The sequence below is a fragment of the Panthera tigris genome, chromosome A1, assembly GCF_018350195.1.
Source record: "Panthera tigris isolate Pti1 chromosome A1, P.tigris_Pti1_mat1.1, whole genome shotgun sequence".
In the NCBI taxonomy this organism is placed as follows: domain Eukaryota; kingdom Metazoa; phylum Chordata; class Mammalia; order Carnivora; family Felidae; genus Panthera; species Panthera tigris.
In genome coordinates this window covers 131560247-131581391 of record NC_056660.1, presented here as the reverse complement: position 1 = coordinate 131581391, position 21145 = coordinate 131560247, and the positions used below count along the sequence as shown (strand labels likewise).

At 41.2% G+C, this 21145-nt stretch overlaps 1 pseudogene; it reads right to left on the bottom strand.

The window, feature by feature from the left end:
- Positions 1-20394: 20394 nt before the first annotated feature.
- LOC102968258 lies at positions 20395-20869 on the bottom strand (annotated as a pseudogene).
- Positions 20870-21145: the final 276 nt, after the last annotated feature.

Here is a 21145-nt window from a genome sequence, read left to right as displayed (position 1 = left end):
TCTTGGTTTCAACTCAGGTCATGATCCCACGGTTCATGCTGACAGTGTGGAGCCTGCTTGGGATTCTCTCTCTCTCGCTCTCTGCCCCTCCTCCACTCTTTCTCTCTCTCGCTCTCTCCTTCTCTGAAATAAACTTAAAAAAAATTTTTTTTAAAGAAAAGAAAGAAAAAAAAAAGAAGAGAATGATCTCTGCTTCAGATGCATTGAACATGGGGAGCCCACAGAACATTCAGATAGAAAAGCCCAGCACATACAGGCAGAAGCACTTTAAAGCCAAAGCTTTATTCAACTTTCTCTTGTCTATAATCATGCCTCAAAAAAGCTCCTGTTTTAATAAATCATGGCCCATATCTGTTTGCCAGAGAAGCTGACGAAGCAGGTTTGTTTTCTTAACTTTTTTTTTTTTTTTTTTAGCCTGTGGGGTCTCCCATGCTTCTGTTTATCCAAGTTTTATTTACAATATCCTAATAAATCTCTATGCCGTAGTATCATGTGGACATGAAGATAGTTTCAGGGGTTACCCATGAGTGCTGTAATGTTAGGAACCATATGGCAATGCTTTACTGTTGAGGACAGAGGGATCTCACTGTGTGAGACTAAGTCAGGTTTCTTGCTCTTGACTTAAGGAGAATGCTTCAGACAGAAGGCCACATGGAGGCTCATGCAGGCCCTGTCCAAACCACCACTGGGCTAGGAACAGTTAAAAATGGCTACGCTATTCCTTCCTCGCTTGGATGATGACAGGTGGGTTGCGAATTACTTCTATAATAAAAGCGTAAGTAAAAACTCTTGTCCAAATGTCCCTAAGTCTTACTGGCTTGCGGATATAAATCAAGTCACATCAGTGTAGTTCCTTAGCCCCCTTCTTAAAGCCTGCCCACACCACTTGGGGGAGCCCTGCATGGGTTAATATTTTGATATCATTCCATCTGAACATATATGTGGTGTATATTGTTTTGTCATCTCTTTTTGCACTTAGTGTACTGTAAACTTTCTCCTATGGGTTAGATATTTTTCTATAGCATGATTTTTTTATGGTTATGTAGTATTTCATCATATAGCTAATTTGTTTTAACCAGCCTCTTTATTGTTGTACATTTACTACCAATAATAAGTAATTCTGTGGTGAATATCTTTGCACATATTTCTAATTATGGTCCTGAAATAATTCCTGGCCATGGAATTGTTTGGCCAAGTGTTTATCAAAAAGGGTTAATGCTAGAATTACTAATAAATAATGATATCTCAAGTACTACTAAACACTGGTCCAATGGGAGGTAATTCCTCCGGAGAGAGCTCTTGAAAACAAAAATGCAACACTTACAGCCTTTCAATAATGCATTTTAAGGGTGCCTGGGTGGCTCAGTGGGTTAAGTGACCAACTCTTGATTCCGTCTCAGGTCATGATCTCACGATTCATGAGACTGCGCTCTGCCTTGGGCTCTGCACTGACAGCGCAGAGCCTGCTTGGGATTCTCTCTCTCTCCCTTTTTTCCTTGCCCCTCCCCTTTTCATGCACGCATGTTCTCTCTCGGTCTCAAAATAAATAAACTTGAAAAAAAATAATGCATTTTAAGCAACAAAAACCATTCCAGATTTATCAGTACAGAGGAACAATTTTGAATTTTGAAACCCCTTTATAAGCTGACATTTGTTTCCTAAAACTTAGATACAATATTTTATGTAGGAATGGTAGTATCTATTTAAAAGACAATAATGGGGGTGCCTGGGTGGCTCAGTTGGTGGAGCGTCCGACTTTGGCTCAGGTTGTGACCTCGAGGTTCGTGAGTTCGAGCCCAGCATCGGGCTCTGTGCTGACAGCTCGGAGCCTGGAGCCTGCTTCAGATTCTGTGTGTGTCTCTCTCTGCCTCTCCCATGCTTGTGCTCTGTCTCTCTCACTCTGAAAATAAATAAACATTAAACATTTTTTTAAATAAATAAAACAATAATGTATAAGTTGTTTATTAGTGAATGTATCATCACCAAGTCATGCAGGGATATTTTATACTGTAGGCGAAAGCTTGGCCTCCCGGAGTTTGTTAATTTTCTACCATGGAGATTTTAAAGGTCCAGTGGTCCGTAAGGGATTAAGTGGGCGGTATGACTTGTATCCTTAACTAGATTTTAAGAGAAAGGAGTTGTCACCAATACATTTTGACCAAATGTCTTATTAAAGGCGCCACCAAGAGCAGAGCTTGGAAGCAAGTGTAGCCCTGACGCCCCTGGCAGCCCAAGCATTCTGTACTGTAATAACTCATCAGCAACAGGATGAAGTAGTTTATGTTCCAGACTTTGCCTCCTGGTATCTAGATTTTTATAGGTGTTTTGACTGAGGTGTAGAGGAGGCATTTTTTGGCCACTGATTTCTATTCCAGATTGCGGGATGTGAATAATTTGGTAAATTAACATCAATGGGTTAGACTGTTCTTTGTTACCAAAGGCCCCTGGGCTGCCTGTTCCACTGGATGGTCACATTAATTTGTAACCACATGAGGATGGCTGCTGGGCACACACGCCCAAGTTAAATTTCCTTTTGCAGGTTTTCCCCCTATTTTGGATATTCAGGTAGCCACTGAAGTCTGAGGCAGCTCTCTCTTGTGCATTCATAATTCTGACTAAACCTAGGGTTTCCAAAACTAATATCAGAGAGGAAAGATCCAAACCTTAGTGCCTTTGTGGCTTTTTTTTTTTCCTGGGGCCAGCTTTCGGCCATGTTTCCAATGATCAATCTGTACCCCTAGTTATACACTAAATGCATAAACTGTGTCTGCTGCAAATGATGTTTTTCTAGCCTGTCCGTATAGCCTATTAAACCAGAGTTGGCAGTTTTCCATCCCTTAGGAGAAGCATTTGGCATAAATAATATTGTCATTTGGGAAGGCTAGACATGGTTTGAAGAAGTGACCTTGTATAAATATTGTCTGAGGTATGACTGAGGCTAAATTATAATACAGGGAGCTAGTATAGTCTGGGCTCTGGGCCCTCTTGGTAATGAAGTTGCTTCTTGTAGCAATGGAACTCTTTGAATTGAAAATGTAATCAAATATATCAGATGCTGTTAAAAACACAGGAACCAGCCTATTTATGAACCCCCAGGGTCCAAAGAATGGCAATATGTTACTGGAATTTCTTTGTCATTCAAATGGATTTGTCTTTTTAAGAGACAAAATGTCCTAGAAAGTGCCTTTTGTCTTCACCGCAGAACTTCCCCCCAGTGTTGAGACTGCTGAACATGCCAGGCCTTTGTTGATCCTCTGCCCACATGTGGGATGAGCAGTGGGCACAGACCACAGTGTCCCTGGCTGTTTGTGGGTGACTTTGTCAGTAGAACAAATACAACCCCTAATAGCCACTTTCCATTCCCTTTCCATTATCCTTGTTTAGAATTTTATTTCCTGGGTGACTCAGTTGGTTTAGCATCCAATTTCGGCTCAGGTCATGATCTCACTGTTCATGGGATCAAGCCCTGCATTGGACTCTGCACTGACAGCTTAGAGCCTGCTGGAGATTCTCTCTCCCTCTCTCTCTGCCCCTCTCCTGCTCTGTGTCTTTCTTAAAAATAAATAAATAAACATTAAAAAAATTTTTTTATTTCCCCTTTCCTGGCCTATGTTACTCAAATGGCCTACTAATTATACAGAACTCCTGCCCTTCACTTTCTCCTCCTTTTATCAACTGATTTGTCAGATCTGTCTTTCAAAAGCATGATTTTATTTTTATCAATCTATTGATTTATTCATTTATTCATTCCACAAATATTGATTGAATGTGGACCATTTGTCAACCACTTAGCTCTCTGCTATAAGATTTACAGTCTACTGGAGCAGACAGATATTTGACAAATAATCCCAGTATTGAACAGACAATTATAAGATAATGTGAGCATTCTGCAGGGATGAAGCAAGATTCTTTGGTAGTATAAAACGAAGACACTTTCTCTGGATGGAGGAGCAGGGGAGGCTCCTCTGAGGAAATGATAATTAAATTGCAGTGTGAGCATGTATAGGTACAGATTTTAGTGAGGCAAAAGTGTAAGGTGGAGAGTAGGACAGGAGGGGCTGGGTGGAGTGTTTCCCTAAAAGAGGAGCAGGCCATGGCAAGGGTAAGCATAGTGCCATCTGAGGAATGGAGAGAAGGCGGCTATGGCTGGAATGTGAAGGATGAGGGTCACGCCAGGAGGGCTATGTAAGTCATGTTAAGGATTATGGTCTATTTCTACTAGTTGTGGGAAGTCATTGAAGAGCATGTAAACAGTCTGTGAATGGATCAGATTTGCATTGAGAAAAGGCCAGTTGGGCCGCAGTGGGGGGAATTGATTGGCAGTGGCAAAGAGATGAGGAAGGAGAGATAATAGTGAACCCAGGTATTAGCAGTGGAGATGAGAATTAGGTCTGAATGTTGTTTATGTGGGGAAAAAGACACGGTGTTTTATAATAGATTGGACATGAGGGAGAAGACATCATTGAGGATGATTGTGAGGCTCCAGTATGTGCAGCTGGATTGGTTGAGCTGCCATTTACTGAGTGGGGGGTTTCTGAAAAAGAGGACGGAATCATGAGCAAAGACCTGGAATTTATGTAGAGAAATGATACTCAAACTCATGAGAAAGGATGAGTTCACTAGAGGAGAAAGGATAATTAGAGAAGAAATGAAAATGTTTTGAAACTAAGCATAAAGAAGAAAATTCTAGTCAGAATTAGGAGCAAACTTGTTGAGTTTCAAGGAATTGCAAGGAGGAGGGCAGCAGGAAATGAAAACACACAGATGTGATTGGAGAAGTTGGCAGACTGGACCATGTAGAGCCATGTAGTCCACTGGGAAAGGATTTTAGCTTTTAACTGAGTGAGATGGGAAGTTATTGGAGGGTTGCTTTTTGTGTTTTGTTTTGTTTTGCTTTGCTTTGTTTTAGAGAGAATGTGTGCAAGCTGGGGAGGGGCAGAGAGAGAGAGAGAGAGAGAGAGAGAGAGAGAGAGAATCTCAGGCAGGCTCCACACCAAGCACAGAGCCTGACCTGGGGCTCCATCTCATGACCATGAGATCATGACCTGAGCCTAAATCAAGAGTCAGACGCTTAACTGAATGAGCTACCCAGGTGCCCCTATTGAAGGGTTTTGATCAGAGGAATTACGTGGTCTGACTTAGACTTTTGAAAGATTACTGTGGCTGCTCTGTGGAGAAAAGACTTTAGGGAAATAAGGCCAACATCAAGGACATCAGTTGGGTAACAATTGCAATAATCCAAGTGGAAGATGGCAGTGGTGGTGACTTACTCACATGAGGGTGGTAGCTGAGAAGGTGGTAAGAAGTGGTTACAGCCTGGATAGATTTTTAATATAGAACCAGCAGCATTTTCTGATGCACTGATGTAGTGAGAAAGAAAGAGAAGAGTGAATGATGACACCAAGATTTTTGGCTTGAGCTACTGGAAAGATGGATTGTCTTTCACAAAGATGTAGAAGACGGTTGGAAACTTAGGAGTTTGGCTTTGAATATTATGTTTGAGATCCTTATTAGATATCCAAGTGGAAAGATTAAGTAGGCTGATGGACATATGGCCTGAAGTTCAAAGGAGAGATACAGCATAAAAATATAAATTTGGTTATATTTGAGGTGTAGATAAATGACACTGAAACTCATGAGAAAGGATGAATTCACTACAGGAGAAAGGATAATTAGAGAAGAAATGAAAATGTTTAGAAACAAATCATAAAGAAGAAAATTCTAGTCAGTGATCAAGGTTTATATCACCAGGAATAAGACCTACCAACATCATGTACCCCTTGATATGATGCACTGAGAAGAGTATAACATCACTTTTGTGGTATTTTTGCCCAAAAATGGATAATCTCACTATAACCATGAGAAAATAGCAGATATCCAAACTGAGAGACATTCTACAAAATTAATGACCAGCACTCTTCAAAAGGTCAAGGTCATGAAAGACAATGAATAAGAAACTCACAGATTAAAGAAACTAAAAAGGCATAACAAGTAAATACAGTGTGAGACTCCAGATTGGATCCTGGAACAGGAAAAGTATATTAGTGGGAAAACTGTTGAAATTCAAATAAAGACTGTAGTTCGGTTAACAGTATTGTACCAATGGTATTTTCCTGGTTTGGATCATTGCACTATGGTCATATAAAATGTAAATATTAAGGGAAGCTCGTTTAGAGAAATGGGTGAACTTCCTGTTTTATTTTTTGCAACTTGTCTATAGTCTAAAATTATTCCAAAAGAGAAAGTTTTAAAAAGTTAGGTTATGGCTTTTAGGCATGTACCCCCCAAGGATATGGCTGCCTTCATTTCCAGTCTTTCTAGCTTGGCATAGAGATGCTGAAGATGTTGGCAGGACCTCCCAAAGGGGTCTTTAGACTGTGTGAAAGACTTTGTACTTTTCTCTAAGAGCCAGTGAAGGATTAGGCAGGGAATGTGGAGGAAGATGGGAAACTAGACATGTTTGTTTTAGGCAAAAAGAGACAAGAAAACAGAATAAATACTGGGTTAGGCCCAGATTCAGGCAAACACCCAGTTACTCTCAATTATTCATCCTGTTCTCCAAACAGAATTGACCATGAGTTAGTTCATGACTCACAAGGGTGTTAGCACATTGTAACGTCTGGCTGGGAAGATTGCTCAAATCCCAGAGGATTATCCTTGTGGAGCCTTGCAAGTGTCCTGTTTTCTCCCGACACTCCTACAGTGCAGGCAGAACTGTAGAGGGGATTTTAAACTTGTAAGCCTTAAAGGTAAGTTGTGGGTGCATTGTATCTGACCTTCCTTGTCTGGAATGTTTCCAGAACAAAGCTGGATTGAGATACCAACCTACAGTGGACGATCTAAATGATTGTTAGAAATGGGGCAAGAGACTCTTCCTGCACCCCCTTCTCTGCCAACTCTGCTGGGGCAGAGGGTCACGGTGAGATGGGGCGGGGCAGGGAGTATTAGAGAGTCCATCACATCAAAGTTCCCAAGGGTGTTTGTGGACCAGTTGGAGACGGTGACTGAGAAGTGCTAATTAGAAAATTACATATTAAGTATTAGCCTTGGGGAAATTATAGAAGTGGTTCATACAGAGGACAGAAAGGTTCCCTGAAGCTGAGGAGTCTATGCCTCTGCCCAAAGAAAGGGTGAACCATTGAGAAAAGTGCTCTTTCATCTGCCTGCTGTCCTATGGGGGATAGGCTAGAAATCAGGAGAGTCCCTGGAGTCTAGGGTAGGATCACCTCCGCACCCTCACTATTACCAACGTACCTCATTGCCTGGCCTGGCTGGAAACTGCATGTCAGTACCAATGGCTAGATCTCCTCTTAGAAACTGTGAAATCATGAAATCCAATACCCTAAAGTTTAGATCCTACAAAATCCTATTATTAATGGTAGCTGTCAATTTCTGAATACTTACTACATGCTAGGCTCTTTATATAATTTCTTCTAATCCTTCTAACAACCCTTCAAAGTAGTCATTATCATCCCCGTATGACAGGATTTTACCGGTGAGGAAATAGAGACTTAGCTTGTCTGAGGTTATACAACTAGTGAGAAACTAAGTCGGGATTTGAACCCAGGCCTGGCTTCCTGCAGAATCCCAGAGCTCTCCACTAAAATTAATGCCTTCCTAATATTGAGTGAACCCATGGAGCCAGGAGTAAGTAATCCCCTGGGAGAATATTAGCGACTCTGGGAAGTGCAGTGACTGGCACTGACCCAATTTTATAGACATATACCAATGTGCAGGATTTCAGGAAGTTTCACTAGGGATGTGGAATCAGCAGCCCATGACTCATCAGGCCAAATTCGGGGGAGGCTGCCTGCCTGATGGTGAGGCTGCAGGCAGTTTACAGTAACTGAGGTCTGTGAAGAGTGAGGGGGAAGGGCCTGAGGAGTCATGACCAGCACACCTGGGCTCCTGATGTTGGAAACTCATGAGGATGTTCTGTCAGTGTTGGCCTTAAGCTCCATTTCTGGCTTAAATTTGGGTGGCTTACCAAGCCTCAAAGGCGGAAAGAACAAATCATGTTGAGAGTTTGACAGTAAGCGAGGTCCAGGGTTCGAGCTGGCTCTTTGCCACAGGGTTGACACGTGAAGAGGGGGCAGAGTAGCTTCTTCCTCACCATCAAAGTCTGTCATCTGCCCTAGGCATCCCACACACAGAAAGGTAGCCAGGCCTCAACCCCACTTTCTGGAAAGAACCCCTTTGATGCAGAATTATGGAGGAGTCTAGGCCCACAAAAGACATTATATATAACAAACTACCATATTGACAAAACAGATATGCTATTAACTATTTTTATTAAGTTCAAGCAATAGGGCAAGAGCATTTTGGGTGTTGGGGACATTTTAAGAAGTCAGTGTTTTCCAGGAAAGGTAAAGGAGGGAAAAAAAAGTCACCTTCTCATTGTGGGTATTGAGGAGACAGTAAAACATGAACTCTGCAGCACCATTTAAAAGATCCAACCCTGCCTTTTCCCTGTTCTATCTTCCACTGTTGCTTTCCTTAGCCTTTGCTCCAGTTATATCATTCTCTTGCCGGTCTGCTTTTACATGTTTCTCTCTCTCCCTGGCATAGCCCTGCCTGATTCCTCTCCCTGCTCCCTATCACCTCCGTCACTCCTACTTGTCCTTCATAACTCAGCTCAGTGTTTCCTGTCCCCACCCCCACCCCCCACCGCTGCCAGGGATATCTTCCCTGCTTACCTAAGCTATTTCCAGCTGTAAACTAGACTTCTCTACACGGATGTCCCACTGGCTCCTCCAAGTGAGTTGATCTGCACTTCCACGTGGGTTCCTTATCATCTCAGTGCCTCCATTGACCCTCTTTGATCCTTCTCTCCCCATCTCCTTTATTCAATCACCCAGTAAGTCCTGTCCATTCAGATAACAATAAGATTGAGCCCTTAATATATGTTAGATATTGTCAAAAGTACTATACGTGTGCAAACTCACTTAAGCCTCAGACAACAACACTATAAAGTGGATCCTGTCATCCTATTGCTTTATGGATGAGAAAATTAAGGCAAAAGACCATATAAGTAGTTTGCCTAAAATTGCACAGCTAAAAAGTGATAGAACCAGGATTAGGACTCCAAAGCCTTATCTCCTAAATATGTCTCAGTCTCCACAGGCCACCATAATCTCATTTCCCCCTGCAATCTATCCTTATAATGCAGTTAGAGTCATTTTTCTGAGTGAACTCTCCTTGACTCACCTTCCAGCTTCTTATTTCCCTCTAGACAGACCCCACATGTCTTAAGGCAACTGAAAAGGCACTTCTCCCATATACCCCTGCCCACCTTCCAGCCTTATCTCATGCCACACCTCACCTCAACTCCTGGGTCCAGGACTTCCTGTCTATGGAGCACTATGGTCTCCTCCTCTCTCTGCCTAGTCATACTCTCTTCGCCCTCAGATCTCAACTCGGATGTCACTTCTTTCAGCAAGCTCTCCCTGACCTCTGACTCCTTGGTCCTGCCACGGCATCCAGTGCTTACCTCTTTGCAACAGCCATCCTTCCCTTGAAGAGTCTGCTCCCTTCTTCTGTCTTCAGCATTAGCTGTAGGCTCTCTGAATGCAGATGCTGGGTCTTGTTTTCAGTGAATCCCCCAGGAATAGTAAAGTATTCAACAAATGTTTGTTAAATATAGGAATAAAGTGTATCAAATTTCTGACCTGACTGATTGTACAAAGGTCCCTATCCCTACATCTTCCCAATGATATTACATGCAAAATTGCCAGATTTGTGAGTGAAGATGGTATTAAAGAGCAGATGACATGGAAGAGGGGACCACAAAGGGAAACAGCCACTCTTCCCTTGACACAACATCAACTTCCATTTCCCAAGGGGATACAGAAGCCTTCTTGGGACTTTTTGCTTGAGAGTCTGGCTTTAAATCATTTGCCCTGCATGTATCCACTAATCAGGGGGCTGTGGAAAGTTCGGGCTACCTGCAGTTCCTTCCAGGTGTCATCACTACTCATTTGCTGGCTTTTGGACTTGGATGTAGCTGTACAAAGCCTCATTTTACTCATTTGGAAAAGACCACCTGGGCTTAAATTTGGGGAAGTATAACAAATTAGATGCCCTGACTAACCCTTTCAACTGAAGCAACTAAAATGAAATAACACACAAAAAAAGTTTTTTTGTTTTTGTTTTTTAAACCACATTGTTCAAGTGTCCTAAAAGTAAAGAATCTGAGAATCTCAGGGTGCCTGGGTGGCTCAGTAGGTTGTTTCCAACTCTTGATCTCAGCTCAGGTCATGATGCCATGATTTAGGAGATCGAGCCCCGTGTCAGGCTCTTTGCTGACAACGCAGGAGCCCTGCTTGGGATTCTCGCTCTCTCCCTCTTTCTCTGCCCCTCTCCTGTTCATGTGCACTCTTCTGTCTCAAAATAGCAAAATAAACTTAAAAAAAAAAAAGAATGTGTGAATCCCAAAAATGAGGTTAAGAGCAGGAAGTCAGAGGTAACTGAAGAACAAGGTGATTTCCATTCTAAGGTTTTTGCCTCAGCCAGGAAACTTGAACTTCTATTTTGATGAATATGCAGGACTTGAGAAATTGGAGATAAAGCCTTGAGCTTGCCCAAAGTGGAAACTGAATAAGACATAAACTGGGATCCCAAAGGCATGAGCCAGAAAAAAACTCTGCTATACGGAAGGTGAGATCAAGGAGACTTGCTTATATTGACCTAGCAACTGGGTGGAGGGACAGAACAGCTCCTCCCCTAAGGTTATATAACCATAACTGAGCCTTCATAAGGAGTTTTCAGTCTGAATTCATGCCACCTGAGTAGTCAAAAAAACGTTGTGTGAAGAAGCAGCTTAAAGTAGTACCCGAATAGTGCCCCAGGAGACTGACAGAAGTAACTTGAATCTTCTTGAAAGGTACTCACCTTCAACTCAAGCCTTTAACATTTTTTTCCAGATAAAGTTACAAGGAAAATGAACAACTTGTAATAAAAATAAAACTCAAAAATATCTTAGGAAAACAGTATACTATGAATGAAAACAAGAAGAAAAAAAAAGATAGCAGAAGCAAAATTGCAATTATGAAAATATTTAATAGTCAAAAACAAGACATTATGAACAACTTTATACCAGTGAATTTGAAAACTTAGATGGAATGGTTTGAATTCTAGAAAAATATAACTCAGAAAAACTTACCCCAAAAGTAGAAAATCTGAATAGTCCTACATTAGTGGGGTTTTTTAAATAGCCCTACCTTATTTAAAAATAATAATAATAATAATAATTAGTAATTTGCAAGCTTTCCACACACATACACAAAACAATAAACCAAAACAAAGAGCCACTAGGCTCAAATGACTCAAAAAAGTATTTGATAAAATTTAACAGCTATTCATGATTTAAAACAAACAAACAAGCAAAAACAAACAACTAGAGGTAAAAAGGAGATGTATTTAACCTGGAAAACAGTATCCACAAAAATTTCTACAGAAAATATTTACTTTAAAAGGAAAAATTGAAAATGTTCATTATTTTATTTTATTTTATTTTATTTTATTTTATTTTATTTTACTTTATTTTATTTTATTTTGTTTTGTTTTAAATACAATATACTACCCAACATGGAGCTCAAACTCACAACCCCAAGATCAAGTGGTCCTACTTAGCCAGCCAGGCACCCTAAGCATTGAAAATGTTCTACTTAAGATCCAAAAAAAGAAAAAGAGGTCCATTAGACATCCAGTATTTTACTGGAAACCCTAGTCAATGCATTGCCTGGAAAATTAGAAAAGATAAGAAGAGGGGAAAAAATAGCATCGTTTGCATAGCTAGTGCTTGAAAATTTAAATGGAAAGAAAAGCTTTGAACACTCAAAAAGATCTACAGATTGAGGATGCATAAGTGAGTTTGCAGCAAGACTGGTTTCAAGAGCAATAAATGAACAATCACGTTCATCATCAGTGCTCAATAAAAAAAAAGTATTTTAAAGAAAATAATCATTTATGGAAACACCAAAATATAAGTAGGAACAAATCTAAGAAGACAATGGGAAACTGCTTTGTGAAGAAAATTATAGAACTGTATTGAAATTTGAAGAAGATCTAATAAATGGAGCCAGATAACAGATTTTTCAACAGGAAGCTTCAATAGCTTAAGTATTGTTAAATATAGAGATTCAATAGAATTCAAGTCAGTATTCTCCAGAGGTTTTCCTGGGGCTTAACAAATCGATACTAGAATTTTTTTGAAGAAGTAAAAGGCCTAGAATAGCCAGTACTCTTGGGAAGATGAAGAGAAGCTGGGGAATTTGTCCTACCAGATATCAAGACCTAACTGAGCTACAAGAATTAAGTCAATGTGATATCGGCACAGGGACAGACAAACAGATCAGTAGAACAGAATAGAGGGCTCTAAAAAATATGGACATATAAAAACTTGAATTAGGACAAAGTAGCCATTGTAGATAGCATGGAAAGAAACAAATGGTGTGGGGACAATTGGTTATTCATATGGAAAAACCTGAAATTAAATCCCAATTTACACCATATACAAATAGCAAGTTCAAGTACAATAAAGACTTACATATGAAAGACAAAGGTGTAAACTTTTAGAAGACAAATTAGAAGAATATCTTTATGATAGTCTAGAGTAAAGAAGGATTTCTTTAAGCAAAATACAAAAACATAGACCATAAAATAAATATTAAAAAATCTAAATCTGTCAAAGTTCTGTTGTAAAAAGACATTGTATAGAGAGTAAAAAAAAAAGTCATACAAACGAAGATATTTCAACACATAAAATCAATAATCAAAATGACTAGCACCCAGAGTATTTTCAAAATTTATATAAATCAATAAGAAAAAGACAATACAATCCAGTAGGAAAATGGACAAACATAGGTACTTTATGAGAGAGGGGTTCAACCTTACTAGTGCTCATCCTTTTTATTACTCTAGGAAATACATATTAAAATTATAATTTCCAGGGCACCTGATAGGTATCTGACCCTTGATCTCACCTCAGGTATTGATCTCAGGGTTGTAGGTTCAAGTTCTGCTTTGGGCTAGGCTCCTCACTGGGTGTGAAGCCCACTTTAAACACACACACACACACACACACACACACACACAAAACATCTGATAAATCCAGATGTTGGCCAATCTGTAATGAGACCTCTCATCCACTTTTAGCAGGAATGTAGCTTGGTATAAGCATCTCAGAAACACTTTGACATTACCTAATAAAGTTAAAATGTGTTTATCCTAAACTCATCCATTATATTTCTGAGTATGTAGCCGAGGGAAATTCTTACTATGTGAGCTGAAAGACATGTAGAAGAATGTACGAGCAGCATTGTTCATAATAGCTCCAATTCATAACACTCCAAATATCCATAAAGAGTAGAATGGATTGTGTGTGGGGGGGGGCAGGGGGGCAGGTTATACAAAGGAAAATTACACAGCAGAGAAAATGATCAAGCTACTTTTACATGTAGCAACATGGATGAATCTTTAAAAACATAATGATGATTGAAAGAAATAAGCTACTAAGACTACTACAAGGAGTATGATTCCATTTACATAAAGAACAAAATTGGTAAAACAAAGTATTATACTCTAAGAGATGCATACATAGTTGGTAAACTATAGAAAAGAGGGCTATGATTAATACAGAATTCAGATGCTGTTTCTCTTGCAGGGAAGAGAGGGTGGTATCATTGGAGAGAGGTCCACAGAAACCTCTAGAATATTGGAAATATCCTGTTTCTTATCCAGGACAGAGGTTACACTTTCTATCATTTAAAAAAAATTACAGATAAAATTATTCATTTTAAAATATGTATTCTGCAAATAAATGAAAAGTTTGGTTTGTCCTAGTATGGCAAAGTTGAATGACACAAAGTGCATAAAGTGCCAGGCATCTAAGAAGTGCTCAATATGATATGTGTCCAAATTTTAAAAATAGAATAAAATGACTCTAAGGCCTGTGGGTGAGAAAAGAAGGCACAGAGGAGTGGGCTGTGGATACTAGGATAGATTCTTATGGACCCCAAGTAAGGATGCAGAGACTCGGACATTGGCTGGAGCTGACCCAATCCTTGAGAAATCTGCCAAGCAAAGCAGGCAGACACATTCCAGAAGATGGCATGTTTACAGCTTCTTGGCCCAACACCACGGCCACAAAAGCAGCCAGCCCAAATCCCTTTCTTCTTATCCACAGATGAGCCCCAGGACATTATACCTTTCCTGGGAGGAAATAATGTTTTCTAAGAGAAGCTGAGCCTCATTCACCATGTCTCCTCTCCACCCACCAGCCATGCAGAGATTTAGCAGAGAATGATGTGGGCATCAGATAGTGCTTATCCACCTCACCCTTGCCCATGGGCGGAGGGTCTCAAACATACTGGCTGGGGGCCAGGTCTTCCTGGGGGGTATTCAAGGTCTTTTAAGAAACCTTAACTGAACATCTGCTAACTGCAAGACACTTTACCAGACAACATAGTGTTACATGTTGAATTATGTCCCCTCCAAAATATGTTAAAGTCCTAATTCCCAGAACCTGTAAATATGACCTTGTTTTGAAATAGGTCTTTGCAGATGATCCAGTGGGCCCTAATCCAAAGCCACAGTTTCCTTATGAAAGGGAAATATGGACATAGGCACATAGGGAAAAGGCCATGTGAAGATGAGCATTTTCCTGCCACAAGCTAAGGAACTTACCAGAAGCCAGGAGAGAGGCCTGGAACAGATCCTCCATTAGTGCCTCAGCACTGCCCACACCTCGACCTCACACTTCAGCTCCTTAGAAATGTGACACCACACATTTCTGTGTTGTAAGCCACCCAGTTTGTGGTGCTTTAGTTTGGCGACCCTACAAATCTAATACAAATGGTGGACATGGAAGGGAGAAAGGTATAACTCCCTGCTCTCAAGGAGCTCACTGTCTCCAAGGGCATGGGAAAACAATTGTATTTTAAGCAGAATGAAATAAGTAAAAAGGCAAAAAGGCAAGGGAAGGCTTTTGGCTGTATAGGCTAGAGTGTGAGGAGTTCTAACTGCAGAGGACAAGACACAGTGTCACATGGTCATCTATTTATCCTTTCTTCCACATATTCATTCATTCACAGGGGCTGTAGAATGTTCTGAGTAAGAGTCCAGGCTTTGAAATCAAGTAAGAGTTCATATGTCAAGTCAGGTGGTTCTTAGGTATATGATACCAGAAAAGTTTCCCTCATGTATAAAATTAGGATAATCATACCTACGTGACAGGGTCTGACGCATAGTAACTGTTCCATAAAAGCAGACAACTGTTGGCAGCATTACTATTCACCCAACTAAAGTTTACTGTGTCTGCTATGAGCCAGACAACGTATTAGGGATACAACAATAAGACAATAGTTCCTGCCTTCCCTGAGATCACAGTCTAGCTCCTTCCTGGCTTGGAGACAGATATAAAAGCAAACAGTTACAACATAATAGGATAAGTACTACTAGAGGTAGGCATCAAGGGAGAGCCAAGTTGGGAGTGTCTTGTCCTGAATGAGGCAGGGATGAGGGTAGAGGCAGAGAAGAAGGTGATGCTTGAGATGACTTTTGAAGGATGAGTAAGGGTTTGTTGAGGAGAGAGCCATTCCAAGGAGGGGGAAGGAATGTGTATAAAGCAATAGAAACAGGAGAGAACAGGTGACATTTGGAGAAGGGCAAACAGTTTGGTGCAGCTGAAGCACAGGATCCTGAGTGAGGAGAGAATCTTGGGAAGATGGGCCAGGGCCATGTTGTGAGAAGTTCCATATGCCAGCCTGAGGAGTTTGGACTTTGTCTAAAGGCAGTGAAAGCTTTTGACTTTTTAAATAATGGATGGTAAGCAAGGGAGTGACATGATAAGATTTGCTTTTAGATGTATTGCTCTAGCGTTAGTGTGGAGGTGAGAAAAGGGGCAGGCTAGCCTGTTAGGAGGTTATCACATTAGTCAAGACCACAGACTCTGAAGACTAGAACTGAGTCAGTGGTGATGGGGTAGACTTGGGAAACAGAACATAGTGTTAACTGACATCTGTGATGCCTGGTGGCTGCCCAGCATTTCCCAAACACCCTTCCCATGGTTGGGGAATTTCCCAGCTGATGTGTCCATTCTCCTCAAAGAAGAAGCCAGAAACTCACTTTCCCAGCGTCCCTGTCAGATGGGGCGCATGCGTATAATCTGACCTCTGCCCATCAAGACTTAGTTTTGGGGAAGAGGGTTATGAAGAAGATAGCACATGGAATCCATTCTGACAAGGGTAGTAGGGGGACCCTGTAGTCACTCTCCCCCCAGGGGCTTGCCTGTGATGTGACGCACAGTGCACCAGCCAGCGGTAGCAGCAGCAGGGTGTCTACTGGACAGCCGGGCTCGCAGGCCTTCCTGAAGATTCTCTCTGCTATCGAACAACTTAATAAATTCTTTTTGTTTGTTTGTTTGTTTAAGCTAGCTAGAGTGGCTTCCGTTATTTGTAACTAAGAACACAGTCTGGTACAAATAGAAATGACAAGATTTGGTGATAGATTGGGGGTGAGAGAGAACATGAAATCTGCAATGATGCCCAGATTTCCATCTTAGGTGCCTGGGTGAATGATAATGCTGTTAATTAAGCTTGGGAATGAGGAGGGAAGCACAGCTGTGGGAGGAGAGCTGGAAGTAATAATGAGCTCAGTTGAGTTCAGTTTTCAACATGCTGAGTTTGAGTTTCCTTTGGGACATATGGGTCCTAGACAGATACACGAAATATATGGATATGGATATCAGTAAGGAAGTCTGAATATGAGTTTTAGGCTTGTTAGAATATATTTATCATTAGATTAATATTAATTGAACACTTAAAATGTTACAGTCACTGGGGAAACAACTATGAATAAGATAAAATCCCTGCTCTCATAAAATTTAATGGGATAAATTATAAATAAATAAACAGGTAAATAGAAAATGTGATTTGGGGGTGATATGTACTACAAAGAAGAGTGGAATAAGGAGATAGAGAGTGATGGTTGGAGGTGGGGTTGGGAAGTGTGTCCAGGGAAGTTGTCTCTGTGGAGGTGACACTTGAATAGAATTAGGGAGTGAGCTCTAAAAAGGTTTGGGGCAAAGAAAAGCAATCTAGGCAAAGGGAATAGCAAATGCAAAGGGATAGTAAGCTTAGAGTTTTTAAGGAACAACAAGAAGGCCAATGTGGCTAGAGTGAAATGAGCAAGAGAATGGTAGATGTGCAAGATGACTTCGCAGGGAGATAGACAGGGACCAGACCACGTGGTATCTATACTGTTGACCATGATGAGGAATTTTTATTTCATTCTGAATTTGATGAGAAGCCATTAGAGGTTCTGAGCAGGGTTCTGTGACTTATGGTTTTAAAAATCCCAGCTGCCACATGGAGTAACATCTTTGAGGGACAAAAGTAGAAGAAAATAGACCAGCTGGGAGGCTGTTGCATTAATGCAGGCAGATGATGGTGGTGGCTTAGACAGAAGAGATGATGAGGATGGAACGTGGTGAGAAATGGTTAAATTATGGATATCTTTAGAAGGAACAATCAATAGGACTTGCCAGTGGGATTGCTGTGGATGTTAGGGGGAGAGAAATCTTGGAGATTGACTCCCATGCTTTTGGCCTATGGAACTAGGTGACCAGTGACATGCTTTATTTATTTTTAAAATTTATTGATTTATTCTGAGAGAGAGAGAGAGAGAGAGAGCACATGTGGGCATGAGTGGGGGCGTGCAAAGAGAGAGGGAGAGAGAGAATCCCAAGCAGGCTCCACACTGTCAGTGCAGAGCCCAATGTGGGGGTCGAACTCATGAACTGTGAGATCATGACCAGAGCCAATATCAAGAGTCGGACACTTAACCAACTGAGCCACCCAGGCACCCCAGTGGTATGCTTTAATGAGGGGTGTGGTGAGAGCTGGTTGGGGAATGGTGGTGGAAATAAAATATTTTGTTTTGAAAGTAAGTTGGAGATGTCTATTAGACCCCAAAACAGAAAGGTTGGGGCAAAACTGATCAATTTGGACATCATCCTCTCAGAGACAGTATTTAGCCACCTCCCTTCCCTTCCCTCCCCCCATAAATCCATTCTCAAATCCCCCCTGCAGCCTCGGGGAAGCTTCCTGTCATGGGTGACTTATGGAAGGAATCTTTTATCTTTCCTCTCTGGCACAAGTCTTTCCCCAGGAGGTCTGTGCTGAGCCTACCACAAGTAAAATCTAGAAAATAGAAAAAGCAGAAAACCAAGACAAGACATTTTAAAGAAAAGTACATTGTACTGCAGTGCATTATGAATTTAAAAATTGTAAGTTGATTGATTATATATGTGTGCTACATGTTTTAGGATTTAAACTTCTGTAAAGCAGCAGTTGTTCTGTTATGTGTTTTCTTGGGAGGCAGTTTAGAGAAGTGGTTAAGATCACTGGCCTTGGACTCCTACTCCTTGGGTCCAATTTAGAGATATGTAATTCTGGTCTAGTTATTAAATCTCTCAGCACCTCAGTATCCCCATATGTGAAATGGAGGTTGTAATAGAACTACCATTTTAGAGCTATTGTAGAGATTAAATGACTGAGCGTGAGTAAAGCCCTTAGGATGGTTCCCATATAGAATGAACTCAATAATCACTGACTGTTAGTACATATTATGTGTTCTACAGGAACATAGCATATTGTGGATCCCACATAAGAAATACTCAAGCAGAGGCTAAAATACTCCTGTAAGAATGGTGTAGGAGGAACACCTTATTGGGAGGGGGTAGTTTCTGGATCTAAAACCTTCTAATTTTGGATTCTTTTCCATTCTATGAAGTAACTCTAATTTTGGATTCTTTTCCGTTCTATGAAGTAACTCCTGTGCTGCCTGGGAGCATGGTGTGTTGATTGACCATGTGACAAAGTGTGAGGCTGGTGAAAACAGGGAACTTCTTGGTTTCCTTTAGATGCCATCATTTATGTTGAGTTGCCTACCCTTATCCCAGATGCCAGAGGATCTGCTGTGCTTTCTGCTTACCTGGGTTCCCTGCCTCTGTCATCCTATCCAGACTCCTGGTTCCTTAGGTGAGAGTCTGCTAGCAGCTGACCATAAGGTGTAGTCTTTCATCATGGCTTGTAGGCATGTATTCACATTCATGACAAGTTTGCAGAGGTGAGTAGTGATGGGCACACCGAGTGAGGGAGAGGATTGCAGAACCTGCACTGGACACTGTAGTGGGATTTAGATAGTTGCAGATCCCTGTGGCCCATCCTGCTGGAGCCCTGGGGAAAGTTATTCTAGAAGAAACTAAATGTATCTAAAATCTAAGCTCTGGAGAAGAGGAAATGAAATTTGTACACCGACCGGTTGTCACCATGCTTACATACAGTGCCGGACTCTATGTTCTCTGGAGAGAACGGATAAGATCTTTAAGTCTGAGAACAAACACGGTAAAACTCGTTTGCAGCTGTGTTTAAGTGTTGTGCTATTTGCAAGTAGGCGCCATATCCCTGCACTTGCTTCAGAAAATCCAGCTATGTGGTTTGCATTAAAACACACACACACACACACACACACACACACACACACACAAGAACCTAACCATTACAGTGTCAGCTCCAGGTGGTTCCTTTCTTTTTTGGTATTAAATCTGTTTAATATCTTTAATAATTCTCTTACTTCTAAATCTTTCCACAAAGGGCAGTATAGTTCTTCAGCTTATTGCAAACATGTCTTTTAAAAAAAAAAAAGCAACCTTAATGTTGAAGCTCTAGTTACAAAATTTTAGTTATTGGCACTATACCATAAAGCCAAATATTGTCCTTCTTTTAAAACAAGGTCAATATTTCACTGGAGAATATAGCCAACACATTTTTTTCCTCTACATATCTACATCCAATGGTGGTATTTTATAGGCTAATTTAAAAACAAATGCAAATTTTAAAAAATTAATGAAAGCCATGTTTTGCTCAGGAATACTATTGTACACATACCATGGAGGTTGGTTTTTTTTTTTTTTTATTTTTTATTAAAAAAAATTTTTTTTACGTTTATTTATTTTTGAGACAGAGAGAGAGCATGAACAGGGGAGGGTCAGAGAGAGAGGGAGACACAGAATCTGAAACAGGCTCCAGGCTCTGAGCTGTCAGCACAGAGCCTGATGCGGGGCTCGAACTCACAGACTACGAGATCATGACCTGAGCCGAAGTCGGTCGCCCAACCGACTGAGCCACCCAGGCACCCCCGGAGGTTGTTTTTACAGCAGACACTAGTTTGCCAAACTTCAATGGCAAAACACTAAGTTGTGAGTTTGGTATTGTCCCCCTAGTTGCTTCTCGCTGCCCTGGAGAATCTGGCCATTAGTGATGTTGACAAACCACCTTGTTGCCACCATTTCCCTTCTTTCAGGTGACCGCACTGTGCAGAATACGCATATCCTTAAGATGCAAGGCCTAGCAAAAAGCCTCCCACAAATCCACTGGATATCAACATGTTCTGTTTGATAAATTCTGTTGCTTCTTCAATTATACTATTGATTTTAGGTGCTGCTGTATTTGCTCATTTCTCAACCCTTCGCTCGGTGTACATCTTTTTCGCTCTCTTCCAGTCAGTCTGCACACAGCCACTGTGACGGGCAATCTGCAGAAGAGCAAAGCCACCTCCTACTGCAGTTGCTGTAAGCTCTCCAGCTCTCCGGGACAAAACCCCCTGCATGCCAGCCAGTCATACCACCCCTTACAATCTGGGTGGCTACTGAGTATTTTTCTACCACAGGTCCAGAACTGTGGCCAAATACTCGATTCCACCAATGGTGTCTTCTTGCATACTCAGTTAAATCTAACCCTACCTAAGACTCATCATCGCCTTCCTACTCTTGGGGGCGGCCTTTGGAGAGCGGTTCCGGGGTCGCCATGACACCGCCGGTCCAGGCGGTTCCTTTCAGATGTAACTGAACCAACCATCTCTCTCTGTTCTGCCCTTCCCTCACGGAGACTGTGAGGAGTGTGGTCCTCGGCCAGGCATTTAACAGAAGGTCTCACAAGGGGAAACGCTAACACTTTCACTGGGTCTTTGCATAACCAAGTGAGCAGCCAGATAAAAGCTCTTCCTAAAAGGACGTCGTAACAGCCAAATGTCATGGGTGATTCCAGATTGGATCCTGAATTAAAAAAAAAAAAAACAAAACTGT